Below are 22,487 nucleotides of genomic sequence, written 5' to 3'. Positions count from 1 at the left end.
TAGTCTGATTCTGAATGCAGAGTATATTAGAAATTATTACACTTATTATGGAGAAAGATATCCAAACAAGCAGTGTAAAGAAAATTTAGGTATGTGTGTTAGAATCTGTTAGAAGAAACATAGATTCTAAGAAGATTCGAATGAAGAACAAATAGCAGAAGTATACAGAGGATCAGAATGAAATTGCACCTGAGAATGAAATTTCAGGTAACAGATTTATTTTGTTTGGACCTGTTTATTAATGGTGCAATAGATACATAATAGCTGAAAGCTTATTATATGATCCCCTCTGTATCAAAAAAGAGATTTTGTGAATTGAACTGAATAATAGAACTAGTGCTTTGATGAACTAAAACCGAACATGATATTGTTCATATGGGAACTATGTGGTTGCGATGCATGATAGAGTATGAGAATATACCTAAGTACTGATTAGTGATAGTTTCAGATTATTAAGTCACTGGATTTTGTGATTTAACCAATCAGTATGATAATAAGAAGTGATAAAATTCGATCAACAAGAACATAGTGTGCATATGAATATGATGATATGATATAGAATCTCGAATTAAGATTCTGTGATTTCGGTTTGATATTTGATGTTTGATTACAGACATATTCCGAAATCAGTATATTCGATGCACTAGATATGTTCAAGATCTAAATCAGCATTGATAGGTATGCCAATGAATAGAGATTACAGATATGTTCCAGTAGGATTTTTGATTTTAGTTTAAGTTGTGAACTGGAGTTCAATATTGAATTGAAGAATTGATGAATTTATGAATTACCGACTTGTTGAGATTATGAATTGGATATTAATCTTGAGGTTTAGAAGATAGATGATGATATAACAATCGGTTACATATGAGTCTTTTCTTTGATTATGCTGAATCGAATACATCAATTGGACATATAATTCTTGAAATATTTGATTTCGAGTGGCTCTCCTTGTTTTGTTCATAGAGCCTGAGTGATTTACTTATTCTGAGTTATGTGATGCAAGTGAGTTGTTTTCACTTTGCAAAGTTTGTTATCCAGAAGAATTGATTTTGGATTACCTTGATTGAGGGATTTTCTCAATCTTGATTTATTTATTTTGATTTATTGATCCTTTGATGATATTTCAGCGTATTTTAAGATTGTGACTTGTAACTGATAGAAGAATTTGAATATGATCCATGATTTTTGGGTTAAATGATATGACTTGTCGGTATTTGGAGATAGGAATAAGGAATGAAATAGGCATCCGATGAATTGATTTCAGATTTCTGTGTATTCTGGTTTGAATATTCAGACGAATATATCACCAATCAGAATGATTTTTTCGATTGGAAGTAAAACAGAGCTGTTCAAAAAATGAAAGAATCATAGAAAGTAAACTGAAGTGATTAGAATTTAGTAAAGAATGCTAGATTAAGATATGAATTGAAGCCTCAGATTCGAATGAATGAATTCTATTATGATGGATTATTTGATTGTGCTTGATATTTCCGAAAAGAGATATCCGAATTTGAAAAATTGCACAATAATTAATTCAATATTCATTTGATAATTGTTTTATCAGAAGATAAAGCAAATAGAAGTAACAGAATTAGTACGTTTTTTTTTAAGTTAAACGTACAGAGAGTTTCTGATAAAGTTAAAGATCGTTGACCAGATGAGTTCAATGTTAGTTTGGAAACTCCAAACATTGAAACAAGATTATAATTTGAAAGAATATTTTGCAAAACCTACCGTAATGAAACAGTTTGATGAGGTAAACAGGTGGTAGTTATGAACAGTATGATGAACATTAATGTATACGATGATCTGTATGTATGATCAAGTCACTGAATTGTGATTAGATTTATTGTAAGATGAACGGTAAGCCATGAAATAATGTTTCAGATTGAAACATTGGGTTTACTATTAAATTTCAATACAGATGATCCGATGACTTTGAGTACTTTTTGAGGTAAATGTACAGTATATGATCCTTGAAGTGGAAGAATAGTCAGAGAAAGACGAATCAAATTTTCGAGAATGAAATTTTATCTGATATGATACTAATTATCAACAGCTCTGAATACTTTGAAATCTGTGAATACAGCATCTTTTCTATTAATGAATAGTCTGAATGGATTACTCAGTTTTTGCAGACTACACTGTATGAGTTGTGAATAACAGCTATCGATTCAGATCTGTAAAGAAGATTGAGATATGATGAAAGTACAGAAATGCTTAAAATCTATTGTCAGAATTAAGACTTTAGATTTATTTGACAGAATGTGGCATCGATTGATTGACTGATGTTCTAAGAGTTGGTTTCGATTGATGGATTATCTGAGTTGATTTTCCAGATATTGAGAATATTCTCAGAACTTCAATACCTGATTCGGTATTACTTGATTTGATATGTTGCCACTTGATGATTATAATTCCTGTAACAGCTATTGAGCCGATTTTGAGATAATGCTATTATGTTATGATGGAAAGAAATTTGATTTTATTTTGTTGAAATGATACTACTGAAGTATATGACATCAGATCAGACATGATTTGTCGATATCAGATCAGATTTGATTTGAGATACACAACGAATTTGACGATGAATCTGTATGGAATGAAAACGGAAAAGAAGAACCAGAATTAGTAATTGAATGATAGATATAACTTTTGAAGCTGAGACTGATTAGGTAAGCGGAAAAGTTATTTGTGAAACATCATTCAATTCAGAATAGAGAAAAAGCAGAATTTAATCTACAGATTCAGAATATGAAGTTGAATATTGAATTTCATTGAATAAGATATCAGATGGAATTGACGATGGAAAAGATTTATTCTTTCCAGCTTGATACGATGAATCTGAATTGTTTCATGTATCTAAATTAAGGAAGTATTGATAGATTCCTTCTGTGTACTTGAATCAGACAAAATGAAAAGATTCTGAGGTAAGTCGAATATTTGACAGATTCTTGATTTAGAATAGAAACAACTCAGAGAGAATTCTTTTCAGTACTTAGAGTACAACTGAACAGATTAGAGTTAAATGATTGAAGTGAGAATAACTTCAGATAATCATTCAGTCTATTTAGACTTGATATTTGACTTGACTACGATTTCGAGGACGAAATCATTTCTTAGAGGGGAGGAATTGTAAGGCCCGAAAATATTAAATGATTAATTATGGGATTTGAGAATTAAATTCTATATTATGGGCTAATATTGATTTGAGAAGTTATGAAAATGATAGATTTAATTTCCGAGCCAAAAATATTTAATTTGAGAATTTACGGATTTTGATAATTAAATTCCAAGAATTCTTAAATTAAAAGAATAAACATTCGATTTGACTATTTATGGGATTTAAGATTGAATTCCATGTTTCGGGAATTAAAGAAGATGAATTTTGAAGATATAACCTGATCAGGGACTGATTTGCAAATATCGAAGTTGCAAGGGCTAAAGTGCAAACGGTCAGGATTATTTAATTAATCCAAATTTATTTAATTTTAATTCGAGTATATTTAATTTGAGAATATTTAGAGTTTTGATTTAAATTCTAATATTCTTAAATTATTTTGGATTGAAATTGAATTAAAATGAAGGCCGAGGACTGAATTGTCATATATGGAAAGTTCAGGGACTAAGTTGCAATTTGTGAATACATATCCGATTTTAGTCTATTAATCAGCGTTTTACGTGTAAGAAGGGAGAAGGAATTCAGAAATGAAACAGGAGAGCCGAGTTCATCTTATTTTCTTTGCTTTCGATTGTTTCAAAACCCCATAACTTTTGATCCGCTCGTCCGATTTCAATTCCGAAAGATGTTCTGGAATCCTTGTGACGAGGCCTTCGAATTGATGTAAGTATTTTGATGTCTCTTATATGTTTTGAAGAACGAAATGGGCAGAGATCAGATATGGATGTTATGAATATGTTTTTCACCGTTCACATATATCGATATCGAAACCGGATCAAAGATTGTTTATGGAATGAACTTGTTATGCGTTTCCAGTTCTGTTCAAACCTTTATATACCTCTGAGTTGCTGGTTTAATGATATATTTTAGCTGATATGAAGGATATATATATCGTGTTCTTGAGTTTATACATCTTGTATGCTTGAAACCGGATCGAAGGACAAGCGACATATGGGTTTATGATGATTTTCAGGATGTAGTTCGAATGTATAGCTTCTGATCTTACTGAATTTTGTGGGTTTCATGCTGATATAGTTGTGATATATGGTGTATTATATGGTGGGATCAATCTAGATATAGTTTGGATTACCGAATGTTCACCGTTACGTCGTCGAGTCACGATTTGGAAAGTGTTCGAGTCTAGATTGGGTGAGCTGATTAGTGTTTGAGTTCTTGATGATATAATGGCTTATGAACACTTTATTTCAGATTAGAAGGGAAGTCTATTGACTCGAGAACCTGGACTTTGTCGAAGGAAGAAGTGAAGGTTTGGAAATGACTTGATTGAAGATGTATTGATATTTTGATGCGATTCTGATATGATGAAATTGAACGAAGTTTGATATATCTGTTTTGATGATTATGTTCAGATTTGAAGTATTCAGGACAGATGATATACGAAGGTATAATGACGACATCGAGAGTCAGGAAGTTTGAAACTCGAAAACGATTCTTCTTGAGTTCTTCCGCCAAAATCACATACGTAATTATTGCTTTGATTTGATTTTGATGTTGTCGATCCATCACAGGTAGTGGATCTTTAATTTTGAGTAGATATGATTTTGATATGATGATGATACGAATTGATTCTGTACCAAGGTCGGAGGACGACTTTATTTGATTATACCAAGGTCAGAGGACGACTTTATTTTCTTATACCAAGGTCGGAGGACGACTTTATTCGAATCCGGAATGATTTTGATAAATGGATATTCATGTCAAGATCGGATACGATTCTTGATGGCAACGATGTTTTATGAATCAATTCTTTATTGACAGAAGCGTTAGTTACTCTATATGTTGAGTTGAATTGAGATAGAGTTGATATGATTTATTTAACGCTTTATATATGTTGCTTATACTGAGATTGTTTTCTCACCGGAGTTTATCCGGCTGTTGTTTTGTTTTGTATGTGTGCATCACAACAGGTGGGGCAGGAGCTAGTCTGAGATGACATTGATAGCTCGGGAGCGAGACTTAGCAAGTGTGGACTCGGGTTTTAAGAGAAAGAATGGTAGTTTGATAGCCTTGATTTTGCTATGAAACTTGAGACTTAGAAGCTCACATGTGAAGATTTAGTGTAGCTTATTGTTTCATGCTTCTATGCTATCTATTTAATGTAATAATCTTAAGATTTGATGCTTGAGCATGGCTATATGTATATATGCATGTTTTGAGATATTATAACATGTTTATGATCGATTTTTAATGAAGATTCTTGTCATTGTTCTGAGTTTTGACAGCAAAGTGTGATCTGAACTTTCTGTGGAAACCATGCTCGCTCGATCGGAGATTTTTGACGGATCGAGCGAGGCTTGTTATGTATGAGCAGAAACGAGAAAAATGCATGCTCGCTCGATCGGCGATTTTTGCCGGATCGAGCGAGACCTTGTTATGTGCAGACCAAGAGTTGAGCTATTGAGCTCACTCGATCGGATGTTTTTCACCGATCGAGCGAGGCTCCGATATTTTTAAAAAAAAAAATAAAATTAGCTCTTGGTTTGTATTATTTTCTATTGTTGATTAATTGTTGTATTAATCATTAATTGCCCTAAGATAAGATTAGTAACCCGAGGTCCTCACACTATCTCCTTCCTCCATTGCACGTCACCGTGAGTCTCTTCAAACCTTAACCTATTTGGATCATTTTCATAAATAATCTGTCTGTAATATCAAAATCAAATGAATTGTAATATTGATCGAATGAATCAAAATTTCTGTTGTTCTTCTCCTTTTTCTGATTCTGACTAGTGCTTTGATTTATGCATTCATGTGTGTTGAAGGTGAACCAGGAAAGCGACGAGAAGTGTTGTGTAGAATTCTCATGATTGGTACTTTTTTTATAATCTCACAAGGATTTTATTCTGATTTACTCTTTCATTAAATTCTCAGAAAATGATAGAAAAATTGTGAAAATTATTTTTTTTCTTGCCTATGACAAAGAAAAGTGACGAGGAGTGTTATTTTCTTAGATCTTTTTAGCAATTAACATCCTGGGTTATACTTATAGCCTTATAAAGTGATGTTTGATTAATTTTGGTTGGCATTTTGTCTACTGATCAATGATGGAAATTCTTTGAACATGTTAGAATACAATTGAAAATATTGTTCTTTCTCGGTTGTTGTGGTACCGGACTCTTGCTGTCTCCATCTTACCATTGTTGTGATGTAAATTATGCCATTGCAACAGAAGCATCTAATATTTCATGTGATGATCGTGAAAGTGTAACGACCCACTGTATCAAGACGAGTTTTTTCAGCGTGCTTATTTACTCACTCACACGCACCCTGAGAAACTTTACAGGGGTCACCCATCCTAAAATTGCCCCAAGTCAAGCATACTTAACTTTGGAGTTCTTATATGATGAGCTCCCGAAAAAAAGATGTACCTTCTTGATATGAGTAGTACATATGAAATCTTTTAAGCTCTCCTCAACTATGCAGTCCCATACCTACAAAGTCTCAGAATCCCCTCTCATTCCGGCAGGATCGGTTCATTTATGTCTCCGTCCGCCTAGAAGCCTTTCAGGAGCCACTCATTGTCTATGCAACCTCTTGGCACCGACGATCACTTCCTGCCTCCTCAGCCTCGAGCGTCACATGCCCATGAGCTTCCGCTTTGGTTCATCCTCGAACCATACCGTACTAAGAGAGGTTGGCTCTGATACCATTTGTCAAAAACAATCTTTAGTCTCAACCAAAAACACTCTTGGTGACTGCTACAGTGCACCACAAGTGTTTTTCGACTAGATGAATGATCTTTTTATGTTTGTGTTGGAAATTAATGTAAGATCAACAACGTGGTGCATGCAAAGTCCTTTTTCTTGATAATCACGATCTCATGTGAACTTTCTTTTCTACAGCTTATTTCTTTGTCTGGAAGAGGTGGTAGCAGTTAACTTGCTCTATAGAGATTTGCAATGGTTAAGCCACTTGAAGAACGAGACCGATGTTTTATATATTCCCGAAGAACTGTAAGAAAGTGTCCGATATTCCTATTTATTAATTCTCATAGTCCGATATTCCACAAAAGCTGCCTGCAGATTGTTTACCCAGATTGATTAGAAATTGCTATTTGAGGTCATGTTCTACTTGGATATAAGTGGTTACTCTGTTATTATCGGTCATGTTTGCTTTTGTGGACTTGAATACAGGTAATATTGGTGTAGTGTTTCTATGAAGCTGGTGCATTAAGATTTTTTAGGGGTGGCATGGATGACTGATATAAGATTTTCATCAACTTAACTTCTGGGATTTTTGATTTGACATAATTCAATTGACACTCCATAGGAATTCCAGTCTATGCACGGTTAGGGATGACAACGGGGCGGGTCTGGGGCAGGTTTGGCTAAACCCAGGACCCACCCCACCTCCCTTTGGACCCGCCTCGCCCCGCCCCGCCCCACGAACCCGGCGGGTCCAATTCGGGTTAGACCCGTTGGACCCGCCATATATTAAATAATTTTAAATTTATTAAAATTAAAAATTAAAAAGTTTAAAAATTAACAAATACCATTAAATTTAATTTCAAATATAGATTTATAATATTTAAGACAAAAAAAATTATTCTCACAGGTTTAAATTTATTAACTTGTAATTAATTAATATTTATTAACTAAAAAAATATTATAATAATTTATTTTTATACTAAACATATCATAATAAAATAAATTCATTTCAATCCAATAATATTACACATTCAAATTATGTATAAAATATTAATTATTTAGTATAATAATATAATTATATATTATTAATATTACATATATATTTTATATTTATATAAATACATGAATATTTTAAATTTATATATATATAATACTTTGGCGGGGCAGGTCCGGGGCGGGTTTTGCCAAACCCGAGACTCACCCCGGACCCACTTGTGGACCTGCTTTGGCGGGTCTAGACCCGCCCCGTCGGGGCGTGTTGGATGCAGGGGCAAGTTTAAAACTGCCCCATTGTCATTCCTATGCACTGTTTCCTCTTTTACTTACAAATATATGGAAAAATTCAGCCAAGGGCTAATCGATAAGCATTTGGATTCAAATTACAGGGATAATATGGTGAATTCCAACAATATTCTTGACTTGTTAATCAAACTTAAGGAACAGAGGATTTGTTCTATTGATTTGACATGGAATTATATCAAGACCGGGCTATATGTAAGTTGTATCTTCTCATTCTTGTAAACGTAGGCTATGTTTAATATAACTATAATATTAATGAGCATATAGTTTTTTTACAGTGTAATGAATATATAGTTACGTTTCCAGGATATATTTGTTGCTGGAACCGATACAAGTGCAGCAATAATCGTGTGGGCGATGTGTGGGCGATGACTGATCTCATGAAAACTCCAAGAACTATGAAAAAACTGCAAACAAAAGTTAGAGAAACCATTGGAATATAATCCAATGGTTTGGATATGTGTTAATATAATTTTCGAATTATCTTTGTAAGCTTGGATATGTGTTAATATAATTTTTTTGATTATTATATGTTACTAAATTTTGATTTTATTATAGAGTATTGCACAAATTTTTTTTTTATGTTACTAGTTTGATGAAAAATAAATTGAAGTTTAATATTATAATAAGTTATATATTTGTTTTTTTGAAAAACATAAATATTTTGTTTAAATTTTATTATGTAAATTTAGTATTTAATCCAATGAAAATAAATAAAGAAAAAATTTATATTATTTTAAATTGAACATAATTATTTTGTAATCATAAGACTATTTTTAATTTCATAATATATAAAGAATAATATATTAGACTTTTTATAATTTGAAATTTTTAAAATTTTTAAACAAGCAAAATATTTCTAATCAATGGATTTAAAATTTAATTTTGAAATTTCATGTTCTTTTAAAAAAGAGATTTAATGAACAATGGATTCAAATTAATGTATTTTCAAATCCATCAATTTGAAATCAACTCTCAAATCAAATACCTCAATCCAAGCACAACCTAATGGAATACTTTATCAAGCTGATGGAGAGTGCCTCGGGAAAGGATTCTATACTCGGGATGCCTTTCTTGAAGCGCTTAGTTCATACCCTGACTTTAGGACCGTTGGCTCTACGGACGATTCAAAGAGGAAAATAACAACATTTTTCGCTCATGTCACGCTTGAGTCGGGATGTAAGTTCGGTATTTCAAAAAATAATATAGTCACATATATAAGTTTCTAGAATTTAGGAGGCAATATATTATTATTCAAAAGGTCATATTTTCATATGCTTACTTTCAATAATTGTAATTTTTCCATATGCTTTCTAAATAACTATTGCATTAATGTCCAGTTATATGCCACATAGAAGAAATAAATGGTCCATCAAAAGCAGCAAGTGGTAAATACTGCGACACTCAAAACACACAATATCCATGCAAATGGGACAATGGTTACGATGGGCGAGGTCCGATACAACCAAGGGCGTATGGTATGTATGGGCTTGAGCCCAGCCAAGACCCCAATTTTTTTTTAATATATACAAAGGTGTAGTCCATAATTTTACCAAAGTCCACTCTATTATTTTATCTTATCTGAACTCTCTTTTGACAATTTAATTTTGTCCCTTAAAAAATTGATCTGTTTCTCTTCTCTTCACTCCGAACAGCCGCAGATCGTAAAAACAATTCATCGCCCACTTTGTGACTCTCATGACTCATCCATGTAGCTTAAAATTTTAATTTTTCAGCCCCCCCTATTTCAAAATCCTAGCTACGCCCCTGGATACAACTGTCATGAAACTATAACTATGGAGCGGCAGGCGAAAGCATAGATTTCGACGGGCTTAACGATCCAGATATCGTGGCCAGGGATCGAATCATATCATTCAAGACGGCCCTTTGGTTTTGGATGAATCAATGTCATCAAATTATAACTTCGGGGCAGGGTTTTGGTGGAATGATTCGTGCCATTAACGGCCCTCGTGAATGCGATGGTGTAAATCCTAGCACGGTTAGAGCGAGGGTGGACTATTATAAAGAATATTGTGATAAACTTGGAGTTAATCTTAGTTGCTAAAGCAATAGAATAGTGTTTGTTTCATTAAGAATATAGTAGCTTTTGCTTTTTGCATTTTATGGTTTTTTTTTTGGTTCTCTCTTTTAATTATGAATATTTTTAATGTTAGTTTGTATTTAATTCGAGATTGTTTGTTAATTTATTTTTTATGAGTTGACTAGTTTTTGTTTTTTTGGAAACAATATATACGTTGATCAAGTTGCCAAACTATACCATGTTTTGTACACGAACAGAGGTAAAGTCTCCACAAAATCTACGTTACTTCCATTGTGCGTGGCAAAATGAGGAAGAGCATGGACTAGTTGACAAGGTTCAATGGATTCCAAAGTCACCTCCTCAATTGAATTTTTTATGTTTCGCCTCTATTTTCTGGATAAATACTCAATTTTTCATATTTGTCTTCAGGAGCAGCAAAATCACATGTATAACTTGCATGTAACCAATATAAAATTTCAAATATTTCATCCACAGTGTTAGAAAAGAGAGATATAAAATAGACTTCTAAGAGTTCTGTCTCTCATAGCGACATCATCGCCACTTTTCAAGGGTGCTCCCAGTAGTAGGTAGGGTTATGGCCTCTTTAAAACCTATTTTCTTGGACTGAGCAGCGTTCATCAGGAAGAGCAGTTGCAAGTCAAGACAGTTTAAACCGGTCTATGATGAACTCCCTTAGATCATGATCTCATAATGCCAACTGATGAGTTGTTAAGTACTCTTAGGCCTCCATTTCATATAGCTCTTTTGATCATATTGAAATCTTAAAGATCTACATTTATGTCTAGCATGACCTATTTTACAACAATAAGAGCATGTAGGGGGTGATCTCATTTTTGCTTTAGCAATGAGGCTAGTAAAGTTTATTGATTTCTTACCAAACCCTATTCCACCCTTATCAAAACTACATTTCTGCATGCTTAGTAAATTATTCAATTTATTACTACTAACATTGAACTTATCAAATGATTTTTCTAAGTGAGCTATGAGTGTTTTCTTCTTGCCTTTGTCATATTTCTTCTTGAGAGGGCATTCATTTGCATAATGCTCTTGTTGTTGACAGTTGTAGCATGTCACTTCCTTGTCCGTCTTCTTGTCCTTCTTGAAGTTGTTTCCTCGCATAAATCTTTTGAACTTTCTTGCGAAGAGTATCATATCATCATCATCTTCTTCTTTGGATTAGCTAGATAAGGCAATCCCCTTTGCCTTGATCTTCTCATCTTTTTTCTTTAAATCCTTCCTTGTAGACAATTCCAACTCATGGGTTTTTAGAGTCCCATGGAGTTGATCAAGATCATAGGAAGCGGTGTCGCCTTTGTTGGATTCTATGATGGCCGTCCTCTTTGCATCCCACTCCTTGGGTAGGGCGCGTAGAGCTCTCCTCCACACTTTCTTGGTTGGATATTATTCTCCAAGTTGGGCTAGCTCATTGATGATTTGAGAGAGCCTTCGGAACATGGTATCAACATCCTCACTAGCCTCCATCTCAAATGTCTCGTATTTGAGTTGAAGTAGATCGATCTTTGTCTCCTTGACTTGATTGATCCCTTCGTGGCATATCTCCAATTTGTCCCAAATCTCTTTTGTCGATGAGCACATCGAGATCCGGTTGTATTCATTCATATTTAGGGAACAATGCAAAATATTCATAGCTTTAGCATTTTGAGAAATTAATCGCATGTCCTCCTTGGAAAATTCGTCCATTCCCTTAGGAATTTTGACTCCCTCAACCTCTTTCAAAGGTATATAGGGACCTTTCACGGTTACTTTCCAAAGATCATAATCTATGGATTGAATATATAGGGACATTCAGTTTTTTCAATATCCGTAGTTTATGCCATTGAAAAGATGAGGACGATTGGTTGATTGCCCTTGAGCATAATCGCTAGCTAGATTTGCCATAGAGCCTTTTTTGAAAATATTTTGTAAAAAGGTGGCTCTGATACCACTTGTTAGAACCTAATGGGGGGATTTAGGTTCTATTGACAACTTTAGCAATTTAAAGCGATTATGCTAGTACGCAAGCAAAAAACTTAAAGCAATCAAATATAAGTGCAGTAAATAAATGCGTAATATAAATAAAGCAGTAAAAGGGATAAGAGATGTTTATGGAAGTTCGACGATAAATCGTCTACGTCTCCCCTTCTTGGTTAAGATCGATTAACCAAGGATCCACTATAACTTCAATGTCTTGGCCTTGATGGCTCCAAGGATAGCCGTACAACTCAACACGATCACCGCGCCGATACAACTCGAACACTTGGCCTTAAGGGCTCCAAGGATAGCCTCAACACAACACACTTGGCTTCACACTCAAGTGTTTACAACGATAGCACAACACACTTGGCTTCACACTCAAGTGTTTACAACAATAGCACAACCAACTCACAAACTATTTTTACAAACACTCTCAAATACTTGAATATATCACACACATACTTTGATAGAGAGAAGATTGCTTGCAAAGTAGAGAAGAGATGAGTTGGGATGTCTCAAAATGACCTTGGAAGGCCTCTATTTATAGTTGGTAAGGATTTGAATCTGATTTGAGTGCATGGAACGTGTGTTGGAAAGTCAAGGAGAGACAAAAAGTGTTCGGCGCCGCTGTCCCCTTCAAAAACAGCACTGTGCAGATTTTGTGGAAAAATCATATTTCACAATCTAACCGTTGGATTAATCTGAAATTTGTACTGAAATTTTAAAACATCTTGATCTTCATTCTGAACGGTGAAGATATTATTTTAATGAGTCAAACATTTCCAGTAATCTTCGGAAGTAGCTACATCATGTTTTTGCATCTTGTTCTACGCGACACATTTGAAAAATTCATAACTCCCAATACATCCGTTGGATTGATCTGAAAGTTTGACAGAACTTGTAAAAAATCCTAAAATTGAATCTGATTGGTGGAGATTTGTTTTAAATTTCTCAATCATTCCCAGTTAGTTTTTGAATTTGAATCTTCATGGTTTCGTTCCTTTCAGGAGTAGGTATTGTGCAGCATATTTGAAAAAATCATATCTATCAATATAGCCATTGGATTTCTCTCAAATTTGGACAGAAGATTTAAAACTTCCTCATCTAAATTATGACTGGTGGAGATCGGATTTCAATGCATATAATATTCCCAGTAATTTTCGAAAGTTGCTGCTCCATATTTTGGCTTCTTCTTGTCCTTTTCTTCATATCCTCATAACAATGTTTCATGACATCCACATAACATTGTGTCGATTATATGAGCAATATGAGACTTCATAAATAAATTGATAGCTTCTAAATAACTTTCAATAATTTATTTGTCAATAAATCTAATCTGCAAAATCTTACTTTAAATGGTTAGTAACAATTAACCGAGTTTTGTAATCATCAAAACATAATATTATGAGACTTGTTAATGCATTAAAAATATTAATCTCATCACACGAGATTTATATACGTTTAAAGCGTAACACAGTTTGTTCATCAAGTTGAATTACCTTTACCCTATGATTGAATCATTATACTTATTTAGTTGAACGTTCACTGTAGATTAACGATATATAATGGGAGGTTATATTTTGAAACTATATCTCGAGTCATGATGATTATAAAAGGGATGATAACATTAGAAATTGAACTAATTTTCATTTAATATACACTTATTTGTCAAAAACAATCTTTAGTCTCAACCAAAAGCACTCTTGGTGACTGCTACAGTGCACCACAAGTGTTTTTCGACCAGATGAATGATCTATTTATGTTTGTGTTGGAAATTAATGTAATTTTTCGACCAGATGAATGATCTATTTATGTTTGTATCTTTCTGGCATGCTATTAGCAATTTTCAACTGCCTGCAAATTATTTACCCAGATTGACTAGAAATTGCTATTTGAGGTCATGTTCTACTTGTATATAAGTGGTTACTATGTTATTATCGGTCATGTTTGCTTTTGTGGACTTGAATACGGTAATATTGGTGTAGTGTTTCTATGAAGCTGGTGCATTAAGATTTTTTAGGGGTGGCATGGATGACTGATATAAGATTTTCATCAACTTAACTTCTGGGATTTTTGATATGACATAATTCAATTGACAGACTCCATAGGAATTCCAGTCTATGCACGGTTTCCTCTTTTACTTACAAAGATATGGAAAAATTCAGCCTAGGGATGATCGATAAGCATTTGGATTCAAATTACATGGATAATATGGTGAATCCCAACAATATTCTTGACTTGTTAATCAAACTTAAGGAACAGAGGATTTGTTCTATTGATTTGACATGGAATCATATCAAGGTCGTGCTATATGTAAGTTGTATCTTCTCATTCTTGTAAACATAGGCTACGTTTAATATAATTATAATATTAATGAACATATAGTTTTTTTTACAGTGTAATGAATATATAGTTACGTTTTCAGGATATATTTGTTGCGGGAACCGATACAAGTGCAACAGTAATCATGTGGGCGATGTGTGGGCGATGACTGATCTCATAAAAACTCCAAGAACTATGAAAAAACTGCAAACAAAAGTTTGAGAAACCATTGGAATATAATCCAATGGTTTGGATATGTGTTAATATAATTTTCGAATTATCTTTGTAAGTTTGGATATGTATTAATATAATTTTTTTGATTATTATATGTTACTAAATTTTGATTTTATTGTAGAGTATTGCACAAATTTTTTTTTATGTTACTAGTTTGATGAAAAAGAAATTGAAGTTTAATATTATAATAAGTTTTATATTGTTTTTTTGAAAAACATAAATATTTTGTTTAAAGTTATGAAAATAAATAAAGATAAAATTTATATTATTTAAAATTGAACATAATTATTGTGTAATCATAATACTAATTTTAATGTCAAAATATATAAATAATAATATATTATACTTTTCTATAATTTGAAATTTTTAAATTTTTTTAACAAGCAATATATTTTTAATCAATGGATTTAAAATTTCATTTTGAAATTCCATGTTCTTCCAAACAAGATATTTAATGAACAATAGATTCAAATCAATATATTTTCAAATCCATTAATTTGAAATCAACTCTCAAATCAAATACATCAATCCAAGCATAGCCTTGTATAATTTGGGCCGAATGCATATTTTTAGGTTGACTCGGTTGACCGTCCATATAGTCATATAGAAATTACTCGGTTACTTAACTTTCCACTTGAAATTTAATTACATTCTCGCCCTACGAATTCTAATTCACGTTCCAATGTTTTGCATATGTTAAAAAGAAAAGGTATTTTGTCGGACGATCTCACGTTTGATTGCATATTGACAATATAATTTGATTAATAGATTGTTAATAAAAAAAGATTACGTTTTTCGAAAATTATTAAATTTATTTATATATAAATCTCAAGAAGTAAGAAAAAATCAGAAGGGAATAATGTTTGAGAATATAAGTAAAAATTTAAGGGAAGAGTGTTTGATAAATAAGTGATTCTAATAATAGTTTTATCTTAAAAGCCAAAAATATTCTCATTATAGATATGGCTTGATTATGTTTTGCGAACTACAAATGAATAAAAAAGGGTAATTTTCAATTATCCAAAAATATTATTATATTTAAAAGTGTCTAGAAAAAATTTGATTTATTGAACAAAATACCACAATCACGTTTGAAAATATCATCATGAGATCAGCTTCTGGATCTGGATCAAAATTAAGCAAAAACAGAAGCAAAATATAAGGGTATAAGAAACAAAAGAAACTGATTTTTTTAAATGAGAAATGTGAAAAATAATTTTTTCGGAGGTTGCAAACACTCCAATATCATTATTAAGCATTGTTTATTTATGAGTTATGCACTTATGCTTATCTCACATGTCATTGGAAGAGGTATATATAGGTATGCTTTATGAATTATGATTATGATTATGATTTGCGAACAATTTGTTTTAACACACAAAGATAGCTAGGTAGGAGCTAGGAGGAGAGTTTAGAACCAGAAGCCTATTATTCAGATTGGTATCCGAGGGAATAAATATGGCCCATGTGCCCATCCAAGTCCCAACTTAATGCTTTAATTTATATCTTTCCACCATCGCCTTTCTTTAATCTCCCCAAATTTTCTGCATGCATATTATTATTGCAACCAATTGTTGTTTTATATGTACTTTTTCTATAAAGTATAATTAATGTTTGAAAACAACTTATTTCATCAAGTAGTTTTGTATTTTGTATTTAAAATTTCAATCTTCGGGACTAACTAATCAATATTAAAGCTAACTAAACTAACTCCTGGAATTAGATCAAATGTCTAAATCAGAAATAACAAAAGATGATATATATTAATTAAATGATTTCATAATTATGCATGAAAGAGTAACATAAATAATAGTACTGTTTGGATTTATTTACGTTTTCAAAGATTAAAATTGTATCAATACCATCAAATATATCTTTTAGTAAAATCCTTAGCTTTTGGAATTAAGAATTTTCTTCAATTTTTTTTGAAATGTTAGTAGCTAATGAATCAAGAAATTAAAGGCGACCATTTTGTTATAAAACAGTGGGCTATCCGAAAGGGTAGAAATTAAACTACTATTGAAATCAAGGACTTGATTTGTAATTGTCATGAATTTTTATATCAAAATTTAACAAACGAAATTCACCTTTTGCCTCCCCTCATTTAACATGTTTATTTATTATATAGTTGATTCTCCTGTATGGCAAGTAATCGATCTTGAATTGAATATTTAATAAGCATCACAATTTAATATGCAAGAAAAGATCTTCCAAGTGCCCCAACAAAATTGGAACCCTGAATTTTATTAGAGCCACAAAAGTTTCTATCATTGGCTTGCATGGTTAAATATAAGCCCCCGACCGACACCGTTTTCTCTTTGTTTTTAGAGTATAAAAACAAAGAGAAAAACAATTCATGACTAATATAGATTTTAAAAAAATCACCAAAAAACCACATACAGCTCATGAGTAATTTTTCTTTAATAAAAACGTAACCGACATCAACTTGATAGGATCGACGAAAATGGAAATAAATCGATTCTACCAGTTAAGTTTAAATATTGATAATCAATAAATCAGCGAGTTAATAAAAATAATAATTCAACTTTCGAAGAAAACATAAACATTCTTCTACTACAATATTATATATTTGCTACCAGGTAAAAATGCCACCTAATAATTAGCAATTACTTTCAATTTACTCCTGCATATATATAACATCAACAAATTACATATATATAATATATAAATGTAATTTACCTTTCCCTATCTAGTATACCACATGCATGCATGAAGCATATACATAAATTCACTACTTCCATCACAGCCACCGATCCTTTAATTTCCTCCAAACTCCGGCTATATCAAATATACCGACAAATTAAAACATAGATATTTTTCTATTTTTTTGCCCCATAAAAAAGGGATTTAAAATCTATCCATCCAAATCATGAAGCAGCTGTGCTCCCATCATATTCCTGCAGTAGGGTAAATATAATTATGGTTTTCACCCTCCAAGATTGAGTACTGAACTCTTTCATGACAATCTTCCATATGATCATATGATCTAGGGTAAAAAAGTGACCCAGCTTGTAAGCCATGCTGGTGGTATAAGCCCAATGTCAAAGACACCCCGCCGCCGCCGCCGTACGAGACGGTTGGGGTTATTCCACCTCCTGAGGCTGCTGAGTGATAAGGGTATGATGAGAAGTCCAATTCTATGGCACCAAATGATGAGTCCCCAACTCCACCAAAACAATGATTCTTCGCTTCATTTTCAAGGGTTTTGTTTCTTTTTCCACCATTTTTCTCAGGATTAATGTTGAGTATGGAAGATGGAGATTCGGAATGAATTCTAACCAACTGATCATGTGTAGGCTTCTGATCTTCATTACTTGAAAGATTTTGATTCAGAAACTCGTCGTTCCGATCAGCGCCGAACCGTACGCCGTCGTGATGATCTTTGAATTCTTCCAAGTACATTTCCTCCACCATGGGTTTCCATAGCCTTACTCTAGCATTAATGAACCAATTGGAGACCTGACAAAGATAGATAGAATTAAGTTTATCGTACATGACAAGAAAAAATAATGTCATAGAGTAATTACATCTGATAAAATAATTTATTGTAGGAGATATGTTGAAGATACATATGCATAGGTTTCCTCGATTACATAAATACATTCTAAATCTTGAATAAAAATAATATGGTTTAAAGGGACTCGCCTGGCTTCTTGAGAGACCTGTTTGGCGTGCTAAAGTGTGTTTATCTATATCATTTGGATACCTGTAAAATTCAAGAAAATTGATCAGTACTCAAAAAATGGAAGTTAAGTACCAACTAATTAATTAATTACTGTTCTCAGCTTTTCTTAATAAATTTTGTGGAGGATAGTGGGCAAGAGATGTGTTTCCGATGAAGGTTGCAACGAGTAATTAAAATCCACACACAAATAACATACGATTAAAGCAAGAAATTTCCACAAAGACAAATAAGAAATAAACTTAAGACCTACATTATCTATATACACGAACACAAAAAATGATGGAATCTTGAAGGATTTCAACAGAAACTTACAAAAAAAAACCGGCTAGCGTCTGCAAAATAACGATTGAAAAGAGGCAAGAATCTGAGAGTACATTTCATTTTTTATTCCTTAGCTGGATCAAGATTGTACCAAATATGTATATTAGTAGTACTTATACTTGAAAATTATCAACTCATCACGGGCATATATATATATATATATAAATTGTGAAGGAGAGAGAGGAAATTAAATTACGGGTGAAGAAAGTGCTCGAAAAGCCAAGCACGAAGAACAGAAACCGATCTCTCTGGCAGGCCTCGTTGTGGCCTCCATGGATGATTTTCCATCATCCTCGTTTGCTGGAATGCTCTCTGTTGTCTCAAAGCTTGATCAAGAAGTCTTAATCTTGGTGTTTCCCCTTTACTTGTTCCTGTTACTGCACAATCCTTGTCTCCCATTGCCTTCTCTGTCGCCTTCATCTGACTCAAAATTCCATCTTTTAGGCATCTAAAGTGCTTTGACATAGCCCTTGACGCTAAGGCTGAATAAACAGTCGCAGCTCCATTCCCAGCCACTGCTTCAAATGATGATACCACCGCCTTCATCTGATCGCAGTAGTGCTTGTACCTTCTATCCACCTTCACCCCACCACCAAAACAAAATTAACCAAAAAAAACGAAAACTTGCTAAAGTGATGATCATCATATTACATCTGGGAAAAAAAGATTGTAACTTTTCATGATGTTTATGATTAATTTCCGGCGGATGGTACATAATACAAACTGGTGTAAAACAGATGGTTCTGAAATTTAATGGAACTCATCATGCAATAATGGAGGAGAGTCCCGATCCACAAGCTGGTTGGTTCAGATTTTAAAGCCTCCCGCATTAATTTATATCAGCGTCCATATATCCCATGAAGTAAAGATGTGAAAAAGTACTGGAAATTATGATCTTCAAAGGAAGAAATATTAAAATGTATATGTGTACATACCTCTTCAAGCATTTGAAGCAACTTGGTGGTTCGATTCTGCAATTCCAAGTGGTCAAGAGCTTGAAGGGATTGCTTTGACATGGGAATTTCGTCCTGCCTTTCACTGGTTTTCTGAATCTTTTGCTTTGAGCTATCATGAGTTTTGCTTGTTCCGAGATTACAGAACTCGTTCAAAAGCTCTTGTGTATGCCCCAAGAACTTCGAGTACTTTCCAAACTCATGAGAGTTTTCTTGCATCATATAGTGGTGTTGTGGATTAATATTGGTAACTGGCCTAGAACTTGATGGATCAAACCTTAAATCCGTTTCTTGTACGAGTTCGAAAGATTGGAGGCCAATACTCGAAGGATTTGATGGATTGAGAGAGAGTGAAAGACCTTTGCTTGGCCTTTCAGGGAAAACACTTCTCAAAGATGAAAAATCCACAAAAGAATTCTCTTGTGAAACCATTGAATTAGAATCAGTAATCCCAGTTAAACCATGTTTATAGGCCGATTCACTAGAACTACCGGGCCCGTCGATCCCTTTCCAAGAAGAGCCGACATGGTTTCCAGGCTTGTTAGAGCACCCTTTCCAGAAAACTGAGCTGCTTTCTTGGTTCGGATTCTTTGAAGAAAGCCCTATTAACTCCATGCCTGAAGCACTGATCAAATTGTAGATCTCTGGATTCAGCTCAAAACTTTGCAGATGATTCACTATATGAGCCTGCAGATCACGATTCCCAATTGATTCAGCCATACAAAACTTATATATAGTACTGCTTTATACACAGATTTTCTTGTACAAAAACTTGATCAAACCCCCCTTCTCCAGCTGAAAAAACCGATCAAGATAGACTGAACAAATATCAACCTATATATCTTTTAACAAGAAACCATACACGCGCTTATGTTTTGTGTAACTTTTTTAACTGAATCTTTTCTTTCCCTATTGTGACATACACGCACCTCTGCGTGTACTCTATGTTGGGATGCTTAGGGTAAGTTCCATATATGAGATGAGCGGTAATACTTACACTTTAATATATATATAGATAATGGTGGTTGAGAAGCAATGCAAATATGACCTTTCTTTTGTTATTTACTCTGATTCACCAAACAAGAAAGTTCATGCCATGGAAGCAAACAGAGGAAAAGGAGATACACAAATCTTTGATCCCGAATACAAATGGAACAAATATGGCCTGATCATTGATATATCATGACCTCATGAAAACTTATTTTAATATACCCTTTTTTTTTTTTTTTTGGTTTACAAGCATTAATATATTAATATATATATCCCCCCCACACACACACTCACATTTGTTTGTATATTAAACGTGTGCAGACAGACAAAAGCTTTGAACTTTCATTGTTCATACATAAAGTTTTCCTGTAATATATAAGAAGTTCATAGAAAAAGAGTGGTGCGCCGTGCATATATATGTGGGCGATGATTATTGCATACAAGGTTGTTTCGATCACACCCACGAATCCCAAGAACTCGAGCTAAGCAGTAGATGTATGTACTATGTCGCAGGCTTTTTCAGACATCAGTAAAATAATAATAATAACTGTCGCTATTTTCGCTGCTTATTTCACAAATAATTGTAAAATGCCATTTATTTATAAATTAATTAACTACCACTCCAGGTGACAATTGATAAGTTAAATTAATCTTACAATTTCCTATATATCTTGATTTTTTATATTACATATAAATTGATCAATGAATAATTTTTTTTATATATGGCAGTATTACTGTGGAATATTAGTCCCTGTGAGGCCATGGGATGAAGTGGTCCATGCATGTGTTCCAACTAATTCTAATTAAAGCATCCCATTAATTAAAGGCTCTTCACCAGTCTTCTTTTTTATTCTTTTCATCCGTCCTTCCTAATTGGGACCATATGCATGTTTTTTCCTTCCTTTATTTTTTCTTCCTAGAATTGTATTTTGCAATTATCATAATCAAACAAAACAAAGTGACCATAATTATCCAATAATTATTTAATCCCGAAATTTCAACTGGGTTCGGTTCTTAATTGGATATTGCTTCTTTACTTGAACAAGTTTTACCACTATTTTCAACCTGTTCTGACCGTATAAATAATTTGCATACATATGAAGTAGAATATTGTCGAGTTTTCAAGTTCAAATGACACTTTCATGGTTTCATAATAGTCCAAGAGAAACTTTCATGGCTCAAAATGCATAGTGTTTGTATGCTTTATTGATTCATCACATGTGCCACATTTGCCATGTCCATGAACGTTGCTTCAGCAATTCTCAAATGGTTTGTGTGTGTGCCACAAAAATTATGCATAGGATGCGCGATATCAAAACTATGCATATGTATATATATAGATTACTATATATTACCCACTCCCAAAAAAAAATTATTTTATATTTCTACTTTGAAAAATACGTACGTACTTATTCACATCTTTACTTAATTTGGTTGATTAAATGTCAATGTTGTCATTATTATCATTGTCCCTAATCATATGACTAATCAACTTGAGAATGAAACAAGACAAAGTGTGCGCCAATGCCATGAAAAAGGTGTCGATATCGTGACCACCGATACACAAGAAGGCTATTATAATATCTATCTTTGTATCTTTATTATTGTTATAATTACATTACAATGAAATAGCAGTGTTGGATAAATATACATTTGGTCTCTTCATCAAATTTCCCCCCAAAAATACCTCCGTATAATCCAGAAAACTCATCGCTCGTCAAAGACAACAAAATAAAATTACAACTTAATCGAAAACAAAAAATTAAATATTTAT

The 22,487-nt window shown here is 33.1% G+C and overlaps 1 long non-coding RNA gene and 2 pseudogenes across 1 annotated transcript; 2 read left to right on the top strand and 1 right to left on the bottom strand.

Moving 5' to 3' along the window:
- The first annotated feature begins 3,719 nt into the window (after positions 1-3,719).
- On the top strand, positions 3,720-5,249 carry LOC140860278 (uncharacterized). The gene is made up of 4 exons (XR_012143671.1): positions 3,720-3,847; positions 4,394-4,476; positions 4,555-4,587; positions 5,113-5,249. It is a non-coding gene; the product is annotated as an uncharacterized lncRNA (long non-coding RNA).
- A 2,061-nt stretch (positions 5,250-7,310) lies between these two features.
- On the top strand, positions 7,311-10,216 carry LOC140871574 (endochitinase EP3-like; annotated as a pseudogene).
- A 7,150-nt stretch (positions 10,217-17,366) lies between these two features.
- LOC140887079 (homeobox protein BEL1 homolog) lies at positions 17,367-21,042 on the bottom strand (annotated as a pseudogene).
- Positions 21,043-22,487: the final 1,445 nt, after the last annotated feature.

This window comes from Henckelia pumila, chromosome 1 (genome assembly GCF_033568475.1).
Source record: "Henckelia pumila isolate YLH828 chromosome 1, ASM3356847v2, whole genome shotgun sequence".
Lineage (NCBI taxonomy): Eukaryota > Viridiplantae > Streptophyta > Magnoliopsida > Lamiales > Gesneriaceae > Henckelia > Henckelia pumila.
The sequence above is the reverse complement of the archived record's forward strand: the minus strand, read 5'-3'. Positions and strand labels throughout refer to the sequence as shown.